Below are 25,078 nucleotides of genomic sequence, written 5' to 3' on the forward strand. Positions count from 1 at the left end.
TTCCCTACGGGGAGATGTTGCGTATTAGGCGTATATGCAGCACGGAACAGGAATGCCTCGCAGCTCAGCAAGCCAGTAAAATCAGGTTTTTAGCTAGAGTCTATAAGGAGACAGACATCGGTAATGCCATAAGAAAAGCGAATACATTCCCTAGACAGGAGGTTCTAACACACAAAAAAGGCAGGAAAAAGGTCGAAAGTGATTCCAAACATCCTACCAGGCTAATCTGGACATTTAACAAACAACACAGAGCTCTTAGGAGAATTGTCAATAGACATTGGAGTCTCATTTGTAATGATCCAGTAATCGGAGAATACATGTCACCTAGACCGTTGATAACCTTCAGGAAAGCACGCTCAATGAGTGATGCCCTGGTCAAGTCCAGCCCGGAAGTTATCACCCCAGTCATCTGGCTGCATACCAGCAGAGGCTTTCGCAAGTGTGCAAGCTGCAAAGCGTGCAAGCATGGAGTCAATAAGACCGAAGTCGCTACCCCCTTTTCTGAGATTCCCCTAAAAATAACCAAGCAGCTCACATGCAAGACCGAGTTTGCAATATATGTGTTGGAGTGTCCATGTGGCCTGCGCTACTTTGCTAGCACCAAGCTGCAGGTCCACAAACGGATACTCCAGCACATTAGAGCCATTAATACCAGCGACGCTGCATATCCGGTCACGCTGCATTTTAAAGAGCACCACCATAATAGAAGCACATTATTGCAATATTACGTGATTGATGCTGTTGGCCCACTTAGAAGAGGGGGTAACAGAGAGGCTATCCTGCAAGCGACAGAAACTAGATACATCCTTGAACTGGATAGCAAGACTCCAGCTGGGCTCAATGCTTCAGAGGATTTTTACACGTGCTTGTAAGCTGTTAGAAGTGTCTTCAAGTTTTAGCTTGACTTGACTATATGTAAGTAACATGTCTGAGCTTTCTTGCAAGGCTGTCAAGTCAGGTAGTACTAACTTGTACATTCAAGGCTGGTTTCTGGTGAATCATTCAAGGTGCTAACCACTGCTTGTTACTCTGCCGCAGTTATGTTTAATATAATACAAAATGGGAAAAAATGGGGTTTTTCGTTTTTATTTCCACAGTCACATATTTCACTAGCTGCACCAACATGGTTTACATATAGGTCTTTAACAACTGACGTGTCCACTTGAACAAAATGCCCACTTGGGCAGTATTTGGCTAAACTTCAGTTCAGCCAACACAAACTATTTACACAGAATCGTAGATCTCAAGGGCGTATGACAGGGGATAGTGGTTGAAAACTTATTTTACATTGATGCTGTCTTTTTGCAATATGCAATAAGTTATGCCGGTCATACACATGATTGAAGGTTTCAATATATCATGTATGTCTTTGTACATTTGCACAAGACTTGAGTCACATATATTTATGATATGTTCATGCTTTTATTATATCTGTTGAAAGCGGTATGTATCAATAATAATGAAATGATTTTATCAATGGTTATTGTACATTGTGAAATGAATTTTACGTAAGCACCTTTCTAATCTTAATTGCGATATCTATATATGTGTATTTAGTCTGTTGTCAGTGGTATTTTACCTTACTTTTATCAACCAATTGTAATACCGTGTCAAATCAGCATTTGCACTTTAATAGTAACCCCTCCCAGGCTGGCGTCATGTGATCAAGGCCTCTGGGGAGGCCGAAACGTTATGCGGGAAGGGCGAGCTTCACGGACAATAAATCACTAATTGCTCACTTGCAAATCTGGGTCGGCTCCTCTTTCCTACATCGTCGATGGGCTTCGAGCAACTGGGAGTTCGGTGTTGGGGACGGAGTGTGTGGCATATATATATATATATATATATATATATATATATATATATATATATATATATATATATATATATATATATATATATATATATATATATATATATATATATATATATATATATATATATATATATATATATATATATATATGTATGTATGTATATACATGTATTCACTGACACTGACACAGCTGGTGGATGCCTGGTGCAACAAGGGACTCCAAGTCCCGGGGAGCCTGTGAGCCTGATACCGATTGGCCTCACCTGTGCCTGCAGCAGCAGGGACTATAATACTGCTCGCCGCTCCTACTTCACTTGAGCTGCTTCGAGGTTCACTGACACTGCTGGTGAACGCCTGGTGCAATGAGGTTCTCCAAGTCACAGTGAGCCTGTGAGCCTGATACGGATTGGCCTCACCTGTGCCTGCTGCAGCGAGGACTATAATACTGCTCGCCGCTCCCACTTCTCAGGAGCTGCTTCGAGGTACACTGACACTGCTGGTGAATGCCTGGTGCAACGAGGGACTCCAAGTCCCAGGGAGCCTGTGAGCCTGATACGGATTGGCCTCACCTGTGCCTGCTGCAGCGGGGACTATAATTCTGCTCGCCGCTCCCGCTTTGCAGGAGCCGCTTCGAGGTTCTATCAAGGGATGGCAAGACAATCATGGGCACCCTTTAGATCAGCACAAAGATCAATAGAGGTTCCTTTGTCCAATAGATTTGCTCCATTATCCAGAATCAGATCTATGCGATTGACTACAAACACCTACCCTGGCTCTGGTAGAGCATCAAGATAGATTTAGTGCCTCGTCATAAGCTATGGGATTCCCTTAAGGAGGCTGGGATGCCATTAGAATCCTAGGTTTTATCAATAAATTGCATGAGGCAAATTATGCCCAGGTACGGTGGGGGCAACAGGGTGAATTAACTGATCCCTTTCCAGTTAATAAGGGAGTGCGGCAAGGGTGTTCTTGCCCCTGCCCTATTCTCTTTGTTTATAAATAAGGCCCTCGAAGAGCAGGTCCGGGGAAACTCGACGTGTGCGTTCAATAGGTAAGAAAGGAACTCTGAGCCGTATAGTGATAGTAACAGTTTAGACTTTTCGCTAAACTTCCTCCCTAGGCATTAGGATAAAAATCAGTAAACTAATGCTGGCATGCACTTCTTGTATTTGTATTTGTCTGCAGCCACGCGCTAAAATACCCGACTGCCAAACAGATTCCCCCGTTACAGAGACGATAATGGTCTGTTAGGTAAGAATTCTATGAATTTAAAAGTGTGTGCGTTTTAAATTAGCGGTTATGATACACTCGATGAAGCCAGGAAATTAAGGATCGTCAAAAAGCATTATACCTAATCAAAGACACACCTTGTATATTGTTTTAATACAGCCTCGAGTAAAACTACCCGGCTGTAAGACAGAACCCCGCCCACGGAAACAAGACCTATCGTTTTGGGTAAGAACGAATAAGAAAATCCTAGATATAGGAAGTTTGATTTATTCAAAAACATATATTTGATTTTACAATATAGAAAAAACATATGTTTTGCAGTACTAAACAGTCTCATACGGAGGGGAACCGCCAAGTCAAATACGCTGGTTGGCACAGATAAAAAGAGGTAAATCGATATTTGGTTTTCGAAACATAGGAGCCTTTTCATGTAACTGACCCCTAACGTAATAATGTGAGTAGGGACAATACAACATCTTCTCTCTGCAATTCATGTAGGTTTGTGCCGTTTCTGTCCTGGAATCACCTCCCGAACAGAGAAGTTGCTAATTAAAGAGCATCTGAAAATAAATTTAAGGTACCATAAATAACTAGATAATTTGCACCAAGTAATTATTTATCTATTGAGACTTGGGCATGCCTCATGAAATATTATATTCCTTTTAATCCCAGATCGGAATGTCAAATGCTTGATGACTACACAAGCGATAAGGAACCACACCGTGGGTAGCCTTCTACGAGCAATAGAACCAATCTGGTCAGTGCTCAATATAATCCTTTCTTTGGTATGAATGAGACTTGCGTGTGGTTATGTATGGGACAAAACCCAGTGGACAACACAACCAGAAGGTTACATTTTGAATATTGTTGCAATAGTAAAGTAATATATAGGGCCATGTAGACATTTTTTCAAGGTGTTGTAACGATAAAAAAGTGTATTGAAAATTTTTTTTGGTATATATGAAAAATCGAGACAAAGAAATGTACATAATAAGGTTGGGCCAGTATTTATGGGTCTATCAAAAACCGCCTCGTCCAAGCCCAAGGGTAGAGTTTGAATAAATCTGATGAACTTTGATAAAAAATGGGAAATAAAAAATGTAATTCATGATACATTACCTGTTAGTATAACAACTGTATTGTATTGTATATCTTTGTGCATTAGGAGTAACTCGTTCACGTTGTGGAGAATAAAAGTATAAATTGGTCCTGAGGAAGGAAGCCGTTATCAAGTTGAAGCTTCCGAAACGCGTCGACGCTATAACTTTAATTCATATTCGGCGTTGCCAACAACAATCTTGGTTTAAAGGAAAAATATTCCTTCCATTGTTGACAAACTAGATGTCTGAAATGAAATGAATAAGACAGATAGTAGTGTCTTTCCAAAATCTCTCCACATCCACGTTAGGTGGCTCTGATTGTATTTTTTATTAACTGTATAGCTTTGAGGTATTTTTGTCTTTTATGTGTTTTTAATTGATATATTGTGTCGATAAATTTTGTAACCAATATCTTTTTAATAAATTGCAACTTTTTTATAATTGTGTTTGTATATGTTCCTTCTTGGTAAGTGTTTTTCCACAAAATGAATGTTGTGATTTATGGTTGTGAGTTTGAATCCTGATCTAGTGACAGGTTATAATACTTCCCAGTGGGAAAACCCCTTGTTTTACTTAACAGTATATTGGCGCTCCATTTCCCTCTGGGTAATTAAGAGCCCCTCTCTTCTTGTTTACACTATAAATAAGGTCATTACACTAATTTTCCAACCGATGCTGCAACTCTAGCCGGTTCAGCAAGGGTTCCACTTTTAATGTTTGCAGATGATACTTTAATCTTGTCTAAAACTCAATATGGTCTGCAACACTCCCTTGATAGAGTTACTGATTTTTGTAACAACCATGAACTTGTAGTTAATGTTGACAAGACCAAGTTCATGGTGTTGCACAAACATAAATCTATTACATGCAGAGTTGAAATGAATAATGCACGTTTGGAACATACAGATACCTTTACATACTTGGGAGTAACTATGGGTAGGAGGATGAACTGGAAATCCCAGTTAGATGTCCTAGTTCTTAGGTATAATCAGTTAGCAGGAGCCCTATTAAAAGAACACCGACTTTCATATACTAAACCAGTGGGGCCGGCTCTAACGATCTATAATGGGAAAATAAGAGCACCTATAATATATGGTGCAGAGCTTTGGGGGTTCAAAAACTTATTTTCCCTAGTTCTTGCACAAAATACGTTTTTGAGATCACTAACCGCCCTCCCTCAATCAACACCCATTAAGCCCCCGCTGTTAGACTTAGGTTGTACCTCATTTGATGAGGCTGCAGGATTTAGATCCTTAGCCTACTGGAGGAGTCTTTGGACAACACCCGAGTTGGCACCTAATGCCAACACACTACTAGGAAAGCCGATTTATCCTCAAAAATTAAATGGCTGCAGAAGATTACGGGCAATTTCTATGATTTAGGGTTCAGTCACCTGTGCAAAGACCCAATAGGGAACTTATTTCACAACAAAAATGAGTATAAAGTACTCTATTGGATATAATTAGTAAGAAGACCCTGGCGATGATGTGCAGTAGCTCCCTTATAGGTATTTTCCTGGAGCACAAACTTGCAACAGAAGTAGAAGCCTTTTGGAATCTTATCACGAAAACAGGTGATCGGAAACCATATCATCAACTTAGAGTGGGCACCCGTCCGCTAAGACCCTTTATGGCAAAATGGAATAAGGCTCTAGATATTAACTGTCCCACATGCCCATCCCTGGTAGAGTCAATAGCCCATGTATTGTTCATGTGCCCAGCATTCAGCGGTCCGCGTCGCAGGTGGCGTAAGCCTTTGTGTTCCAATTTTGGTACCAGATCGTGTATGACAGCTTTGCGTATCTTGGTAGCAAACACACGTGCAGACATTGTTATTGCCATGGTGCAATTTCTTAGCTGGACTTGGGTACTGCGAAGAAAAAATCTGGAGGTTGCTCTAAGATCTATATCCACTAATTGATTACGCCCACTGGCAAGTGGGCATCCCCATGATAGAATTGTAGGAAAACTATCTTATATGGATTCGATTTTATAGTGACTTCCTTTAAGTAACTGTTAGGAATTTTTCGATAATGCTGATATTAAATTTTGTAAAGTATTGTATGATTTTAGGGTGATATTGTATGACACATTTTATGTTTGTACTCTGTCTTTTAAGATGAAAATTGTCGAATAAAGACTAACTGATGATGATTTGCCAATATCTTTGGCATCGTTTGACGAATCTTCATGAATTTTTCAAAATTAATGGAGCACACCGGTCAGCTCCTGTTGTGAAAGTTTTGGGGTGATTTGTCAAGCGGGGACCAAGAAAAAAAGGGCGTCCCAAAATGCATTTTCTCCATGTTAATTTCAATAGGAAATTTTGGAAAAGGCTACAAACCGAACTGCTGAACGGAATCAACCAAATTGGGCAAAAGGGTAGCTCTTGGTTCAGAAAGCAACCTTTTATTTATATGGTGTAAATTCATTCAGTAGATCCTGACATATTCATATTTAAAAATATTTGTATATCTGGTTACCGTGGTGGATCCGTGAACCCTTCCCAGCATGGGCTTGATTCTGACTGGCTGCCAACACTTCAAACCAAAAAGTGTTGGCAACCATCATGTTGCTTGGTAGAACTGAGCCTAAACCCCTAGGCCTGCTCAGGGGGTCCCACAGAGAAGCCCTGGGCCACCCCAAAAAAGTTTTAAAAGAATTTCAGTGGGATTCACGTTCGGTACGCTAATCCGGGCAAATTTTTTTTAAAACGAAGCACGGGCTCCCCGCGCTTCATTTGTTTTAACCCCTCGGGTGGGCCAGGTCCCGGGGGCTGAAATCAGACTCGGGATGAGTTCGCGTGGCCCCCTTCCTCTTTAATAAAAAAATATATAAAATGTCTCAGGCCCTGGGGGATGGGATCTGCAGGGCACACAAAATATTAAGAGAAGAGGTACACACAGCCCCCCTTCTAACAATAAAAGAAAAGAAAAGTAAGCCGGCATCTCACTGGATTGCTGAGAAGTGGTCTGAGGCCACGCTCCTTTTCACACCACTCTGCAAACGCGCCTCTTGATGCATTGCTGGTAGGGCGATGAGGTCCTCTTCTGTCCTGAGAACCTCAGGACTGAAGTGGACTTCATCCCCCGGACCGCAGTGCGCGAGGAGGCACATTTGCAGAGTGGTGTAAAAAGTGGGCATGGCTTCGGACCACTCTCAGCAATCCAGCTGTGTGGGGTTTACTTTAGATAACAGGAGGGCTACTTGAACCCCAGGGACCCTGAGGAGGTAATGGGACGTAATCCACAACCAAGAGCGTTCCAGGAGGAGTGTTTGCAGAGAGGTAGAGAAAGGGGGCTTGGCCTGTGTCCACCTCTCAGCAATCAAACTATCTGGTGATTACTGGAGGTATCAGGTGGGCTAGTAGGCCCCTAAGGTCCTTCAGGAGGCAACGGGACTTCAATCCCATCCAAGAGCGTGCCAGGGAGCGTGTTTTCGGACTGGTGGGCAAAGGGGGCATGGCCTGCTATGAGAACTTACCAATGCTGTTGTGTGGGACTTAATGGAGGTAATTGTCCTTGGGAGCCAACTACCCCTTCTGTTACCTCCAGTAAGTGGGTTTGCTAAGAGGTCTTTGGAGGCCATGCCCCCCTTTCAACAATACTCTGCAAATGTGCCTCCTGGCACACTACGGGTAGGGGAAAGAAGTTCACTTTACTCCTGAGAGACTTTGGGGCCAAGAAGCCCTCCTGGTACCTCCTGTATGTCCTATGCAGTGGAATTCCTGAGCGCTGGTCGGAGGCCTTGCCCTCTTTCTCCACCACTCTGCAAATGCGACTACTAATTAAAAAAGCATTTGCAATGTAATAGGTCTCGCATTAGCGAGAGTTAGAGCTATTGGCATTGTAATTGTAAACGTTTTTTACTAATGTTTTTTGGAGTGGAGTGGATGTATGTTTTGTGTAGTGAAATTATGTGGTATGTTGTGCAGTGAAATTAGGTGGATAGAAACTATGCGGTATTTAGTGTATAGGAATTATGTAGAGTGGGATTATGTGTTATGGAGAGTAATTATGTGGTATGGTAGTCTGTTGTGTGGTAAACCCAGGTTTAGTCTTCCTCATTTCCATAGAAGCTAACCTATAAACTCAATGAGACAAAAAAGAAAGAACCACTAAGGAGCACTTCTGGACCTAGTCAGAGGTATGAGAAGGGCCACTGGAATTGTGCGACTGTTTGGCTGCACCAACTTTCGCACTACTATGCATTTAACGTATTTGCCAAATAATCCATCATCTGCTGCATAATCTGCAGATTTGAACAAACAAAATGTGTTTCTAGCTCAAACGGCTAAAACTTTACCAAAAATGCGGCGACAAGTGGTGGAACGTCCTATGCAATTCTAGAATGGTCACCTCTTACTTATTGCTAAATATGGGAGCTAAATTGGTACTAATGGTGTGCAGACCACTCTTGCTTGTTTCTGTGCCTCTCTTGCTTCTTTATGAAACTTCCTTCCTTGTTCTGCCCTTCTCTTGCCTCTTTCTGCACATCTCTTCCGCTTTCTGCTCCTCCTTTCTTTCTATACCTTTCTTGCTACTTTCTGTACCTATTTTGCTTCTTCCTGAACTTGTCTTGCCTCTTTCTCTACCCTCTTCCCTCGTTCTGCACCTCTCTTGCCTCCTTCTGCACTTCTCCTGCTTCTTTGTGCAACTCTCTTACTTTTTTCTGCACTTCTCTTGCCTCTTCATGCACATCTGTTAATTATTTCTGCACTTCTTTTGCCTCTTTCTGTACCCCTTGCTTCTTTTTGCAGCTCTTTTGCTTCTTTCTGCACTTTTTCTTGCTTCTTTCTGTACCTCTCTTGCAAATTTCTACACCCCTCTTGCCTCATTGTGTACCTCTTTCTGTACCTTTCTCGCCCTTCTGCACCTCTGTTGCTTCCTTCTGCACTTCCCTTGCCTTCTTCTGCATCCCTCTTACCTCTTTCTACACCTATGTTGCTTCTTTCTGCTCCTCTCTTGCCTCTTTTTGCATACCTCGTACCTCTTTGTGCTGCTCTGGTGCCTCTTTCGGCACCCCTCTTTGCCTCTTTCTGCACTTCTTTTGCTTTTTTCTGCAATTATTTTGCCTCTTTCTGCACCCCTCTTGCCTCTTTCTGTACCTCTGTTGGTTCTTTCTGCACTGATCTTGCTTCTGTTTGCTACTCTTGTGCCCATTTCTGCACCCCTCTTTCCTCTGTCTGCATCACTGTTCCCTCTTTCTGCACTTCTTTTTGCTGTTTCTGCAACGCTCTTGCCTCTTTCTGTACTTTCCTTGCCTCTTTTTGCACCTCTGTTGCTTCTTTTTGCATTTCTCTTGCCTCTTTCTGCACCCCTCTTATCTCTTTCTGCACCTCTGTTGCTTCTTTCTGCACTTTTATTGTTTCTTTCTACACCTCTTTTGCTTCTTTCTGAATCCCTCTTGCCTCTGTCTGCACCCTTCTTCCCTCCTTCTGTACATCTCTTGCTTCTTTCTACAGCCTGATCCATTTTCTGCACCCCTCTTGCCTCTTTCTGCACCTCTGTTGGTTGTTTCAGCACTGCTTTTGCTTCTGTCTGCTACTCTTATGCACATATCTGCACCCCTACTGCCTCTTTCTGCACCTCTGTTGGTTCTTTCTGCACCTCCCGTCCCTCTGTCTTCAGCCCTGTTCCCTCTTTCTGCACCTCTTTTGCCTGTTTCTGCAATGCTCCTGCCTCTTTCTGTCCTTTTTTGCCTCTTTCTGCACCTCTGTTGCTTCTTTCTGCACTTATCTTGTTTCTTTCTGTACCTCTCTTGCTTCTTTATACTGCCTGTTCCCTTTTTCTGCACCTCTCATGCCTGTTTCTGCAACTCTTGTTCCTCTTTTTGCAGTTCTCTTGCCTCATTTTGAACCTCTGTAGGTTCTTTCTATACTTCACCTGCCTCTTTCTGCACCCCTCAGTTGGTTCTTTTCGCTCTGCTCTTGCATCTTTCTGTACCTCTCTTGCAAATGTTGTCATCCCTCGTGCCTCTTTCGGCACCCCTCTTTCCTCCTTCTGCACCTGTGTTGGTTCTTTCTGCACTGCTCCTGCTTCTTTCTGTACCTCTTTTGCTTCTTCCAGAACTTGTCTTGCCTCTTTCTGACCCTCTTCCCTCGTTCTGCACCCCGCTTGCCTCTTTCTGCACTTCTTCTGCTTCTTTATGCAACTCTCTTACTTCTTTCTGCACTTCTCTTGCCTCTTCATGCACATCTGTTAATTATTTCTGCACTTCTTTTGCCTCTTTCTGTACCCCTTGCTTCTTTTTGCAGCTCATTTGCTTCTTTCTGCACTTTTTCTTGCTTCTTTCTGTACCTCTCTTGCAAATGTCTACACCCCTCATGCCTCATTGTGTACCTCTTTCTGTACCTTTCTCGCCCTTCTGCACCTCTGTTTCTTCCTTCTGTACTTCCCTTGCCTTCCTCTGAATCCCTCTTACCTCTACCTACACCTATGTTGCTTCTTTCTGCTCCTCTCTTACCTCTTTTTGCATCCCTCATACCTCTTTGTACTCCTCTCTTGCCTCTTTTGGCACCCCTCTTTGCCTCTTTCTGCACCTCTTTGCTTTTTTATGTAATTGTTTTGCCTCTTTCTGCACCCCTCTTGCCTCTTTATGTACCTCTGTTGGTTCTTTCTGCACTGCTCTTGCTTCTGTTTGCTACTCTTGTGCACATTTCTGCACCCCTCTTGCCTCTTTCTGCACCTCTCTTTCCTCTGTTTGCATCACTGTTCCCTCTTTCTGCACCTCTTTTTCCTGTTTCTGCAAAGCTCTTGCCTCTTTCTGTACTTTCCTTGCCTCTTTCTGCACCTCTGTTGCTTCTTTTTGCATTTCTCTTGCCTCTTCTGCACCCCTCTCATCTCTTTCTGCACCTCTGTTGCTTCTTTCTGCACTTTTCTTGTTTCTTTCTACACCTCTTTTGCTTCTTTCTGCATCCCTCTTGCCTCTGTCTGCACCCTTCTTCCCTCCTTCTGTACATCTCTTGCTTCTTTCTACAGCCTGATCCCTTTTTCTGCACCCCTCTTGCCTCTTTCTGAACCTCTGTTGGTTGTTTCAGCACTGCTCTTGCTTCTGTCTGCTACTCTTATGCACTTATCTGCACCCCTCCTGCCTCTTTTTGCACCTCTGTTGGTTCTTTCTGCACCTCCCTTCCCTCTGTCTGCAGCCCTGTTCCCTCTTTCTGCACCTCTTTTGCCTGTTTCTGCAACACTCTTGCCTATTTCTGTACTTTTTTGCCTCTTTCTGCACCTCTGTTGCTTCTTTCTGCACTTTTCTTGTTTCTTTCTGTACCTCTCTTGCTTCTTTATACTGCCTGTTCCCTTTTTCTGCACCTCTCGTGCCTGTTTATGCAACTCTGTTCCTCTTTTTGCAGTTCTTTTACCTCCTTTGGAACCTCTGTAGCTTCTTTCTATACTTCTCCTGCCTCTTTCTGCACCCCTCTGTTGGTTATTTTTGCTCTGCTTTGCTTCTTTCTGCACCTCTCTTGCAAAGTTTGGCATCCTTCTTGCCTCTTTCGGCACCCCTCTTTCCTCCTTCTGCACCTGTGTTGGATCTTTCTGCACTGCTCCTGCTTCTTTCTGTACCTCTTCTGCTTCTTCCTGAACTTGTCTTACCTCTTTCTGTACCCTCATCCCTCGTTCTGCACCTCTCTTACCTCTTTCTGCACTTCTCCTGCTTCTTTATGCAACTCTCTTACTTCTTTCTGCACTTCTCGTGCCTCTTCATGCACATCTGTTAATTATTTCTGTACTTCTTTTGCCTCTTTCTGTACCCCTTGCTTCTTTTGCAGCTCTTTTGCTTCTTTCTGCACTTTTTCTTGCTTCTTTCTGTACCTCTCTTGCAAATTTCTACACCCCTCTTGCCTCATTGTGTACCTCTTTCTGTACCTTTCTCGCCCTTCTGCACCTCTGTTGCTTCCTTCTGCACTTCCCTTGCCTTCTTCTGCATCCTTCTTACCTCTTTCTACACCTATGTTGCTTCTTTCTGCTCCTCTCTTGCCTCCTTTTGCATCCCTCGTACCTCTTTGTGCTCCTCTCTTGCCTTTCGGCACCCCTCTTTGCCTCTTTCTGCACCTCTTTTGCTTTTTTCTGCAATTGTTTTGCCTCTTTCTGCACCCCTCTTGCCGCTTTCTGTACCCCTGTTGGTTCTTTCTGCACTGCTCTTGCTTCTGTTTGCTACTCTTGTGCACATTTCTGCACCCCTCTTGCCTCTTTCTGTACCTCTCTTTCCTCTGTCTGCTTCACTGTTCCCTCTTTGTGCACCTCTTTTTCCTGTTTCTTGCAAATGTTAGCATCCCTCTTGCCTCTTTCGGCACCCCTCTTTCCTCCTTCTGCACCTGTGTTGGTTCTTTCTGCTCTGCTCCTGCTTCTTTCTGTATCTCTTTTGCCTCTTTCTGTACCTCTCTTGCCTCTTTCTGTATCCCGTTCCTTTTTTGCACCTCTCTAGCCTATTTCTGCACCCCTCTTACCTGTTGCGGTACCTCTGTTGGTTCTTTCTGTACTTGTCTTGCCTCTTTCGGCTCCCCTCTTGCCTCTTTCTGCACCCCTGTTAGTTCTTTCTGCACTGCTCCTGCTTCTTTCTGTACCTCTTTTGCCTGTTTCCGCAACTCTCTTGCCTCCTTCTGTACCTCTCTTTCTTATTTCTGCTCCTCTCTTGCCTCTTTCTGCATCCCTCATGCATCTTTTTGAACCTCTATTGCCTCTTTCTGCACCTCTTTTGCTTTTTTTCTGCACTTGTCTTGCTTTTTTCCGCACCCCTCTTGCCTCCTTCTGCACCTTTGTTGGTTCTTTGCGCACTGCTCTTGCTTATTTCGGTACCCCTTTTGCCAGTTTCTGCAAGTCTCTTGCCTCTTTCTTCACTTCTCTTGCTTCTTTCTGTACCCCTCTTGCCTCTTTCTTTACCCCTCTTTCCTCCATCTATACATCTGTTGGTTCTTTCTGCACTGCTCTTGCTTTTTTCTGCACTTGTGTTGCCTCTTGGCAACCCTTTTACATCGTTCTGCACCTCTGTTGGTTCTTTCTGCACTGCTCCTGTCTACTACTCCCTTCCACATTTCTGCACTTCTTGTGCCTCTTTCTGCACCTCTCTTAGTTCTTTCTGTACCTCTCTTGCCTCTGTCTGCACCCCTATTCCCTCTTTCTACACCTCTTTTGCCTGTTTCTGCAACTCTCTTGCCTCTTTCTACACCCCTCTTGTCTCTTTGTGTACCCCTGTTGCTTTTTTCTGCAGAGATCCTCCTTCTTTCTTCACCTCTCTTGCTTCTTTCTGTCCCACTCTTGCCTCTTTTTCTGCACCTTCATCCTTCTTTGTGCACCCCTCTTGTATCTTTCTGCATTTCTCTTGCCTCTTTCTGTACCCCTCTTGGCTCTTTCTATGCCTCTTTTGTTTATTTCTCCACTTGTTTTGCCTCTTTCTGTACCCCCTTGCCTTCTTCTGCACCTCTGTTGTTTCTTTTTGCACTGATCTTGCTTCTTTGTGCACCTCTCTTGCAAATGTGTGCCCCCCTCTTTCCTCTTTCTGTACCCCTCTTGCCTCCTTCTGCGCCTCTTTTGGTTCTTTCTGCACTGCTTTTGTTTCTTTCTGTACCTATTTTGCCTGTTTCTACAACTCTCTTGCCTCTTGCTGCACTTCTATTGCCTACTTATGTACCTCTATTGCTTCCTTCCGTACTTCTATTGCCTCTTGCCCCTTTCTGCACCTCTGTTGCTTCTTTCTGTACTTCTTTTGCTTCTTTCTGCACTTCTGTTGCTTCTTTCTGCACCCCTCTAACCTCAGTATGCACCCTTCTTCCTTATTTCTGTACCTCTCTTGCTTCTTTCTCCATCCTGTTCCCTTTGTCTACACCTCTCTTGCCTGTTTCTACAACTCTCTTTCCTTTTTCTGCAGTTCTCTTGCCTCCATCTGCACCTCTGTTGCTTATTTCTGTAGTTCTCTTGCCTCTCTCTGCACCCTCTTATTTTTTCTGAACCTCTGTTCATTCTTTCTGCACTGCTCTTGCTTCTTTCTGGACCTCTCTTGCCTCTCTCTGCACCCTCTTGTTTTTTTCTGCACCTCTGTTGGTTCTTTGTGCACTGCTCTTGCTTCTTTCTTCACCTCTTTTGCCTGTTTCAGCAACTCTCTTGTCTCTTTCTGTACTTCTCTTGCCTCCTTCTGTACCTCTGTTGCTTCTTTCTGTACTTCTCTTGCATTTCTCTGTACCCCTCTTGCCTCTTTCTGCACCTCTGTTGTTTCTTTTTGCACAGCTCTTGCTTCATTCTGCACCGCTCTTGCAAATTTGTACACCCCTTTTGCCTCTTTCTGCAGCTCTCTTGCCTCTGTTTGCACCCCTCTTGTCTATTTCTCCACCATAGTTGCTTCTTTCTGCCCTTCTCTTGCCTCTTTCTGCACCCCTCTTGCCTGTTTCTGCACCTCTCCTGGTTCTTTCTGCACTGCTTCTGCTTCTTTCTGCACCTCTCTTGCAAATTTCTATACACCTCTTGCTTTGTTCTGTCCCCCTCTTCTCTCTTTATGCACCTCTCTTGTCTCTGTCGGCACCCTATTCTCTCTTTCTGCACCTCTTTTGCCTGTTTCTGCAACCCTCTTGATTCTTTCTGAACTTATCTCGCCTATTTCTGTACTGTACTGGCTTTTTCTCTTCTTAGACAACACTATTTTGTCTGGTGTTCTCATTGTCTTCAGTATCAAAATAAATAATTTCCACTTCACAACAAATGCTTTATCAACTACACTCTCAATATGTTCAGAAGAACAGGAACAGTTAGGGTACCCTATTTCCACACTCCGTATGATTCCCATTTGGAGGTTCTTAACTCCTAGGGTTAACCGTTTGGTACACCCCACGAACACAATACATAAATATTATAAGAGAAGGAGCACCCAACAATTGACTAGTCTGCATAGATTTTTTTTTAATTAAATCACATTGGCCTCAAAGCCTATAAATAGCTAGAAATTCAGAAAATTCTTTGTTCTCTTACAAGTAGCTCTTTTCCTTTTAAGCACATTTTCCGCATTATGTCCCTTTTCGCCGTCAGTTGTATGCAGACAGTACTGTTTCCTCGGTTTTTGTCTTGTCTCTTTTTTAGCATTGTTAATTGTCCTTTGTAAATAGTAGGTGTTTGAAAAGCATCTACTTTTACCTTACATATTATTAAATTTCATACTATAAGAAATTAAATCCCTACATAAGTAGTTTTATCAGAGTGTAGCAGGCAGTGTAAATATGCCACTTTGGCTGCATAAGTGCATTTATGAGTTAGTGAATGGTTGAGTGACTTGCTGGCTGTGTTAGTGGGTGATGGGGAGTTTAACTGTGTAAGCAACTGCCTCGGTTACTGCTGGATACATAAGTGCTGAGTGTGTGTGTGTGTATGTGTGTGTGTGTGGGTGGGAGACTGGATGTATAACTGGGTGCATGATCTCTAAGTACACATGCAACTCACTAAAACTTCTAAATATATATCTTACCTTTGAAGCACATAGCACCATGCCCTATGGCTTACCTACGGTCTATCTTAGGCATGACACATATGTAGTAGTAGGGGAGTTTTAGGCTTGGCAAGGGGTTTTAAAGGCTAAGGGGGCGTGGCCTGATGCCGATGAAGACGGGAGCCTAAATCCGAGCTCCCGCCAGTGAGTGACCTCCTTCCCAAGCCCATCCTGACCGCTAAGGGGGCCCCCTGACTGCCGAAATCGCCCCCCTGGCATCGGAACATCAGAGGACTGAGGCAAATGAAAATTGGTGCTGGGACATGGCCGGGAAGAGCCGCGGTGGCTGGGAGACCGTAAGCCCAGACATTGGCCCAAAATGGCGGCCGCAACTCTTTGGTGACAGCTGGGGGGCGCGGAGATGGGCTCCTGATTACGCTGCGGGAACCCGAAATACCTGCCCTTCAAGCAGTGGCTGCTTAGCAGGAGTGACCCCGCAATTGCTGGAGTGGAAGACCTGAGCATGCTGGATATCGCCGGAGGAGGCAGAGAGGCGGACCGCGGGGGTGAGCAGCCGCGACCGGAGAATTATTGGACTGAGTACAGTGAGAGCCGCGGGAGTCTGCATGCCCCCCTGAATACGGGAGGGTGGCAAAATCAGCGAAGTGGGGGGGGCAGCGCATGCTCGCAGGCGGCTGGCAGGGCTGAGAAACCAGGGGATTGTGGAAGACGGGAGAAGCCCTTGACGCTGTGGGCGGCAGTATACGCACATTATTAGTAGTTCACAGCTGTGCATCCGGACTGGTCCCCCAACAGACTGGGGAGGGGAAGCGTTTGCACAGGGCACAGAGGAGTTTGGACCCAGCTGCAGTCCACAGTGCAGAGGAGGGGAGGCGCTCTTGCGAGGAAGGCTGCAGGGAACTACGAGGTCCATTTTGTATGCTGGCAGCCACAAGGCCTGACCCCCCCTCCAAGATGGAAGACGAGGGCATTATGGACCGAGAGAAGAGGGGTGCGCACCTGAGCCAGGACTACTAAGGGGGTCAAGATATATGCACAGGGTTATGGGGGCAACGTAAGTCTACTGGGCAGTAACACAGGACTACCGAATGCCCTCAAGTGACTCTAGCGGGCAGCAGAGAAAGAGACCTTGAGGGTCACAAGACATTCGATCAGAAGAAGAGGGAGCACCCCCTTACATCCTTTGGGCACGGGGAGCACGGGAGCGTACCTTGACCCACCATAGATCTCAATTGCTGGCCGGAGGATATCAGGAGAAAAGCAGGACGAGAAGAACAGTGCAGTGCAGAGCTTGCTTTGGCAGACAGGCAGGCGGAGCAATAATACAATATTGGTACGCTGTCCACCTGGGCGAACTGAGAGTTGGGAGCGAACCCAAGGAACCACCTGAAATAAGGACTCTCTGAAGCTGTGTACCGAGACATAGATATGGGGCGGACCACCAAGAGACGGGATACTGAGCACCAGGACTCGGCGAGCGATGATACGGATGAGTCACGATCAGGTAGGGGGTCGAGGAGCAAGCAGACGCCCCAACGAGGGGTGATATCACTCCAAGATATCTTGCAGGCTATAGAAAAATCGCAGGCTGCAGTAGAAACCAAAATTGACACGATGCGGGAGGATCTAGGCCTACTACAAGCGGAACACACAAAACTGACGGACCGGGTCACAACAGTGGAGGCGGAAGTAGCCAATGTGAAAGCACCATCCCAGGTGACGCGCGAAGTCACAGACATAGAAAAGCGCGTTCTTGTGCTGGAACAGAGAGCAGAGGATGCTGAAAATCGAGCACGCCGGAATAATATTAGGGTTACGGGGCTGCCAGAAAAAGTCGAAGGAGGAAATATGGTGGACTACCTCGAGCACTGGTTGCGCACTGCGGTAGCGGAGGAGGGACTATTGACGTGCTTCACACTGGAGAGGGCGCACAGAGTGCCCTCTCGGGCGCCCCTGCTCAGCAGACCACCATGACCAGTAGTGGCCCGACTACTCTTTTATAAGGATAGAGATCCTATTCTGCATCAGGCCTGCCTCAAAGGGCAATTCAAGGTGGACAACAGCACAGTTAGAATTTTTCCTGATTTCTCTCGGGAAGTGCAGCGCCAGCGAGAATCCTTTGTCTCAGCCAAGAGGAAATTGCGCCAAATGGGAGTGTCATACTCAATTGTGTTCCCGGACCGACTCCGCGTTGTAAGAGAGAGGGGAACTACATTTTTCAATATACCCCATGAGATCTGGGAATGGATAGAGGGACAAGACCCCAAAGAGCATCGAGGGGAGGGCAAGAACCACACTGAACGGAACTCAGCACATTCCCCTGATAAAGGGCAGAAATCAAAGAGTCAGCCAAAGACGGAAGAGGCACACAGAGACAGAGCGAATGCAATTGCGGTGGTGGCCTCCATGAGCACTGCAAGCACCAGGGGCACTCCCTTGCACTCTGAGGGAGAGCATAGAGATTCGGACTTAGAAGCCATCACAAGCACGGTTGGAGAGGTGGACCAAGTCCTGCCGCACGTTACACTCAGATCGGCTGACGACCTAATGTGAAGAAGGGGGACCACCCAGTACAACCGGGACTATATGGTTGGGCAGTGGGAAATGATGCCAGGAAAGCCCTGAGCGAGAGCAAGGGAGGCCTCCATACACTGATGTATGACCAATACACGGGGGAGGTGCCGGTGAGGGGTGGGGAGAGCGGCTGTCCTCCTGGCGAACACTGGCTTAGCCACCACTTTTTGACTGCAACTGTTAAAGCACTAGAGTGCTAGGTTTGGATGGGGGAGAGGTTCTCACTTGTCCTGGGGAGAGGGAGTTGGGATGTTTATCTAGTTTTATGGTTCACAGGGGGGGGAGTGCTGCTGTCGACGGGGGGAATGACCAAGACATGATGTTCCACATGGGATTGTTGCATGACACGCAAAGTGGGTCTGGGTATCGGGACATGCACAGGGGGGAGAATGAGTGCTCATGCAGCCAACAATGGCCACCTATAACATAATGTTGTGGAATGTTAGGGGCATGCACTCCATGAGCAAAAGGTATAAAATATTCTCTCAGTTGAATAGGCGGAGGGCGCAGATAGCGATGCTCCAAGACACTCACACATTGGACACAGAGGGGGAGGCGCTACGCAGGTGATGGAGAGGCCAAGCCTTTTACACATCATACTCAGCATTTGCCCGAGAAGTTCTGATCTGGGTGCGGGCGGGAGTCGCCTTTCAACCTATTGAGCATAAAATTTACCCCGAGGGACGATATGTGATTACCTCTGGGAGACTTGATGGACAGGAAATCCCTCTTGTAAATGTATATGGCCCAAATGTGGATCACATTCGATTTCTGGAGCAGCTGTCGGGTATCCTGGCACCGTACATGACTGGTGCGGTCCTAATAGGGGAGAATTTCAATTGCGTAGCAGACCCCGCAATGGACAGATCACACCTGCCTCTTTGAGACTCTCCTGTGCAAACCGCAGCTAGATCCTTTCGAGACTGGCAAACTCGCTGGGGCTAGTGGATGCATGGCGGTGCGCACATCCGACTGACAGGGACTACTTACACTTATCCCATACTCACGATTTGCATGTCCGACTAGACACCATTTTAAGAACACCGGATCTCTATACCCAATTGGGGGGACGGAGTACCTGACCAGAACGGTCTCGGACCATAACCCACTCATGCTCAGCTTCAGGGGGGGACATTATCACAGCCCAGCTCTACATGGCGCCGGAAGCCCTGGAAGACCAGGTCTTTCAACATGAGACTAGGGAACATATCATACAATATTTCACTGACAATGCAGCTACCACCGACTCTAGAATCACGGAATCGGAGGCCTTTAAGGCTGCACTCAGAGGGCGATGCATGGCAACATCTATTGGGGTCCGTAGGACTCTTACAGCAGACATAGAGAGAGCGGATGGGGTACTCAGGAACTTAGAGCGTAGGCGGCCGGAACAACCAGAATTGAGGCAGGAACTTCTAGAGGCCAAAGAAGAGGTGGCAGTTCAGGAAGAGCGTCTACGATGCCTTGACTACCAGAAATACATGGATAGGACACATGCTGAACGAGACAAGGCAGGGCGACTATTGGCATGGCTCGCTAACCCGTCCAAGCGGGGAAGTACTATACTGATGATTCATGACCAGGTGGGAAGACCCTTACATAGACAAGATGAGATTAATAACCGCTTCCGGGAATACTATGCCCGTCTATACAAAATCACTGGCAACCGCGACATAGACAAGATTACAGAATATTTATCACCCCTCCCACTCCATACCCTTGAGGCGGAGGAGGCCGAGTTGCTAGGAGCTCCAATAAGAGAACGGGAGATCAGGGGGGCAGTTAAGGCTATGGCACAAGAGAAAACCCCAGGCACAGACGGGCTACCCCAGGAATTCTATGCCACATACCTAGCAGAACTGGCACCTAGATTGGTGGAACTATATGCAGAAACGTGGGAGAGTGAGAGACTGCCACAAACAACGCACGAGGCGGTATTGATTCCCCTGCTCAAGCCTGACAAGATCCCAACAGAGTGCTCAGCATACCGACCGCTGTCGATGCAAAACTTAGATTCTAAAATTCTCAGTAAGATATTGGCCACCAGACTACTACCACATATGACCTCTTCGATACACTCTGACCAAGCAGGATTCATCCCTAGCAGAAATACAACCCTTAACATCAGGCAACTGTTTGCTATGCTGCAACAGGGGGTGGAAGAGGCACCGGAGGGGGCTATCTTTGCTATCGATATTGAGAAAGCATTCAATAGTCTCGAGTGGGAATATTTATATGCAGTGCTCATACGGATAGGGCTGAGACAGGGGTTTGTCAGTGGATTAAAATAATGTATAAGGACCCAGTGGCATGTGGAGAGGGGCACAAGGCAAGGGTGTCCCCTTTCCCCCCTGTTGGTCGCACTAGTGATAGAGCCACTTGCGTGCGTGGCACGCTCGGGGACGCTGTGTGAGGGTATTAGGCTTGCAGAGCAGACACATCACATTGCTTTATGTGCAGATGATCTCCTGCTTTTCCTGAAGGACTCTGTTGCAGCGTTAGGGGGTGCCGGCACATGATGGACGAGTTCGGCACACTCTCTGGGTTATGCGTTAACTGGCAGAAGTCACGACTCGTTCCAATGAAAAGAGATGCTCTCCCTCCCGAGGGCCTGGGAGACCTGCAGTGGGAACCTCGTTGTTTTAGATACCTAGGGGTTAAAGTGTATCATGACCTCTCTGATGTTCAGGAGGGAAATGTAGGGGGGGGCTCTGCGATCACTGAAAGGTTGTATGGCATTCTGGGAAACGCTACCTCTGTCGGTGGCAGGGCGAATCTCCTTACTGAGAATGATAACATTGCCCCGATTGCTATATTTTTTCACTACACTACCGGTGTGGATCCCCAGGGCGTGGCTTTGCTCCCTCGACTCTCTTATAACGACTTTTATCTGGGGGGCTAGCAGAAACAGATTGGCATTGGCAATGTTGAGAAGGGCACAAGCAGAGGGAGGACTAGCAGTACCGGATATGGAGAATTATTACCTGGCAGGGCAGCTCCAACGCCTCACACAGTGGGTGACAGGTAGTCTAGACCCGGAAAGGAGGAAGCTCCATTCACCCCGAACAGGGCGGATGTTCTGAACACATTAATGGGCACCATTAAACAGCGAACAATAAGCTCTTCGGAGCACAGAGTAATAAAGAATTGCTGGGTCAGGCATCTTCAAAAGACCAAAACCAAATGTCCTTACTCCCTGGAGATGGCTGTGGCGTTCCTGAAGGCGCTCCCTCATGGGGGTCACTGGAGGGGATTAGAGGGATGGGCACAAGCGGGAGTCACTAAGATAGGGGACTTGTATGGAGACGGGAAACTTCTTACGTTTGCGGCCTTCAAAGCAAACTGGGACATTCCGCAAGGACACTTTTTACTTTATGGGGCGGTTACTGGGGCTATAAGCAGACACTGAGGTCAGGGGACAGCTGAACCACCCACACATTCTAAATGAGAATACATCAGTCTAGTAGGAGGTGTACTCAAGGCGGTATCGTGCCTCTATCAAGCCATTTGGCGGGACTCCACAGGGCCGCTGGAGGGACAGAAGGATAAATGGGAGGAGACCTGGGGATGCCTATAGAAGTAAGGACTGGGAAAATATGCTTCTCCGAGCCACCAAGGTATCCCGTAACGCACGATTCCAATTAATTAGTTTTTACACCCTGCATAGAGCATACATTACACCTGACAGAATCAATCGCTATTTCATCGAGACGATGCAAGTTGCCCTCGCTGCCAGAAGACAGGAGCTAGCTACATTTACATGATGTGGAGCTGCCCACAGCTGGAAGGGTACTGGCAAGAATTGGTTAGGGAGACAGCACACGTCACAGAGAAGGAGATTCCACGCACCCCAGGTCATGTGCTGCTTAACCTATTCCCCCACTCTGCTAAGACCAAGGTCACAGCCAGGTTCCAAGACCTTGCATATATACTAGCAAAACACGAACTAACAAGCAAGTGGAAGGCACCGGCTGTCCCAAGTGTGGTCAATTGGAAATGGGAACTAGAGAAGTGGACGGGCTGCGAACATAGAATACTGCTTTGGAATGTAAAACGAGGCATAGGATGCCTGGAGAGGGGGGCACAGGCTTGGGGAGTATTGGTAGACGACCTAAAGAATATAGCCCAAGAATCTACCCCCAGCACGGTGCAGGACCGGGCTCGACCGGCCAGCCCAGATAGCCATGGCCAAGAAGGGACTGAAGGGGCAGCATGAGCAGACCATAGCACCCTAGCTTTCATGGACATGGAGACTTATATGAGTCTGGCACATGGCTTAGTCTGTAAAGAGTGAGGCCCGACCTCACGTACAGTGAAAGGCATAATGGCCGGTTAGTCGGCTGCAGCGAGAGAGGGGGAAGGCGGGGGGATAATTGAGGGGGAACTGTTAAAGTGTTGTGACTGGGTAGGGGAGCCTGCAGGGATCTATAATTGAGTCTCTGAGTGCCAGTGTGGGTTTGTGAGTAGATTTGTTAGTGACCTGCCGGATATGTGAGCAGATGTGAGTGTCTGTGTTGATTTCTCAATGGGTCTGTGACTGCCTGTATGATTCTATGAGCAGATGTCAGAGTGCCTGTGTAGGTCTATCAGTGGGTGTGTGAATGTGTGACTGAATTTCCCCTGCGTGGGTATGTGCATGTATGAGTGGGTCTGTGAGTGGGTGTGTGAGTCTCTGTGTGGGTCTGTAAGTGGGTAGATAATTGTGTGAGTGAGTTTCTGAGGGGGTATTCGAGTGTCTGAGTAGATCTGTGACTGGGTTTATAAGTGTCTTCCGGGGTCTGTGAATGGCTATGTGAGTGATTTTGTGAGTGTGTGTGACTCTGTTAGTGGATCTGTTAGTACCTGCATACCTTTATGAGTGGATGTGTGAATGCCTGTGTGGTCCTGTAAGTGGGTGTGTAAGAGGTTGCATGGTCTGTGAGTACGTGTGTGAATGAATACCTGTATGGGTATATGAGTGTCTCTATGAGTGCCTGCATAGGTCCGAGAGTGGTTGGGTGAGTGGATGAGCGTGTCTGTGAGTGGCTGTGTGGGTGTGTGAGTGGGTGTGTGACTGCCTATGAAAGACTTTGAGTTGGTGTGAAAATGACAGCTCAGAATTGTGCGTGGGTTTATAGGTGCCTGTGTGCAAATGGGTGTGAGTGTTCTTCTGTAGGTCTGTAACTGGATGTGTAAGTGGATGTATGGGCCTGTGACTGGGTGTTTGAGTACCTGCATAGGTCTGTGAGTAAGTGTGTGAGTACCTTTGTGGGTCTGTGAGTTGGTCTATGATTTTCTGCAGTTTTCTAATCAATAATTTCACTGCAACTGTTGCAGTTATATTATCAACAATGCCACAGAAGATGTCATGAGTGGTGTAATATGTGGGGTGATTAGCAGTGCATGGTGAGGGTGTGAGTAGAATAGCTACCTTGGGGCATGAGTTATAGTCAGGTGAGATAACTATAACTATACCTGCTGAATTTCTATGCTTTTGAGTGTGTGAAATCCGAACCTAACTATAATGTCTCTGTAACCTTTGCTTTTTCAATGAATTTCTTAGGTTTTAAAAATGTTATACCATACAGCCACTCACACACACGCACACACTCATCCACCCATAGATCCACTCACACAACCACCACAGTCACTAATACAGCCACTCACACACACATTCACCTACCCATCCAACAACTCAGTCTCTCACTCACCCATATATCCACTGACACACCCATACAGCCCTCAGACTCTCACTCCCACACTAATATAGACAGTAATAGTGCCACTATGATGACATATATTAGAAACAGCATCACTCAGTAGTAGTGCAAAAACATTAGTAATTTAACTTATGCAGTAACTTAGGATATATCTTTAACTCTCAGAAACTTTGATGAAACACTTACACACACTGGATGATGTCATCAGTGATAATACTGACCATGTCATCAGTGATGTAATATGTGAGGTCATAAGCAGTGCATTGTGTAGGTGTAAGTCATAGTTAGCGTGGGGTTCTATAACTGCTGAATTTCAATGGTTTTGTATGAGTGAAATCTAAGCCTAACTATAATGTCTTTGTAATGTTTTTTTGTGAAATAATATATATATGTACATTTTTAAATATATAGGTGCTATATATGTGCGTGTGTGTATAAATATATATAAATATATCTATATTAGACATAAATATTTGTATATATGTGTGTGTATATATGAGTCAAAGAGGCCATCATATCTTTTGTGAAAGGAAGATAATAGTTCAGTTACCACAAGCAAACAGTCATTCAGCCCCAGACATCAAAGTTATCTAATGCATTTGTAGCCTAGGCTTGAAAAATGCCAAATTAGGGAGAACCCACACACTTCAAAAAATAGTTATAGTTATGAAAAATGATACTGCATATCAATAAATGGTGCATCTGTATTATTTTGGCGTTGTCCATCTTGGGTGCAGTGCTGAATCACAAAGTTAAAGTTCTATGGAGCATTCGTCTTACAGATGGTATGTCCTTTGGAGTGCAAAAATAAAATGTTAATAATCGAGAGTCAAGGTAAGCATGATGGTGTCTAAGGAGCAAGATGGCTTAGGTTGGTGCAGTGGTGTGCTATTAACTAAGAAGTGAGAAGAACCAATCTCATAGTACTGATCATAGACAGCTAGTTTCATGTACCCGGCTGGTCCCTCTAGAAATAACAACATTTTGCTGAGTTCAGTAAAGCAGATAGCAAGTTAATTTAGTTAGAGTTATCCATTTGAATCACTACTCTGCATTTTCCTAATAAACACACTTAACAAGTCCACAGTGGTAAACTTGTTTGAGTCCTCTTGTTTCCCATTTAAGCAGATAGGCAATGGTTCTTCTTCTGGACATTGTTAGCAGTACTTTAACATTTCTTGCACCCGAAAGAGAAAGACCTTTAGTGTTGTTAAGAAAATGAAATTAATT

This window comes from Lissotriton vulgaris, chromosome 3_2 (genome assembly GCF_964263255.1).
Source record: "Lissotriton vulgaris chromosome 3_2, aLisVul1.2, whole genome shotgun sequence".
Taxonomy (NCBI): Eukaryota; Metazoa; Chordata; class Amphibia; order Caudata; family Salamandridae; genus Lissotriton; species Lissotriton vulgaris.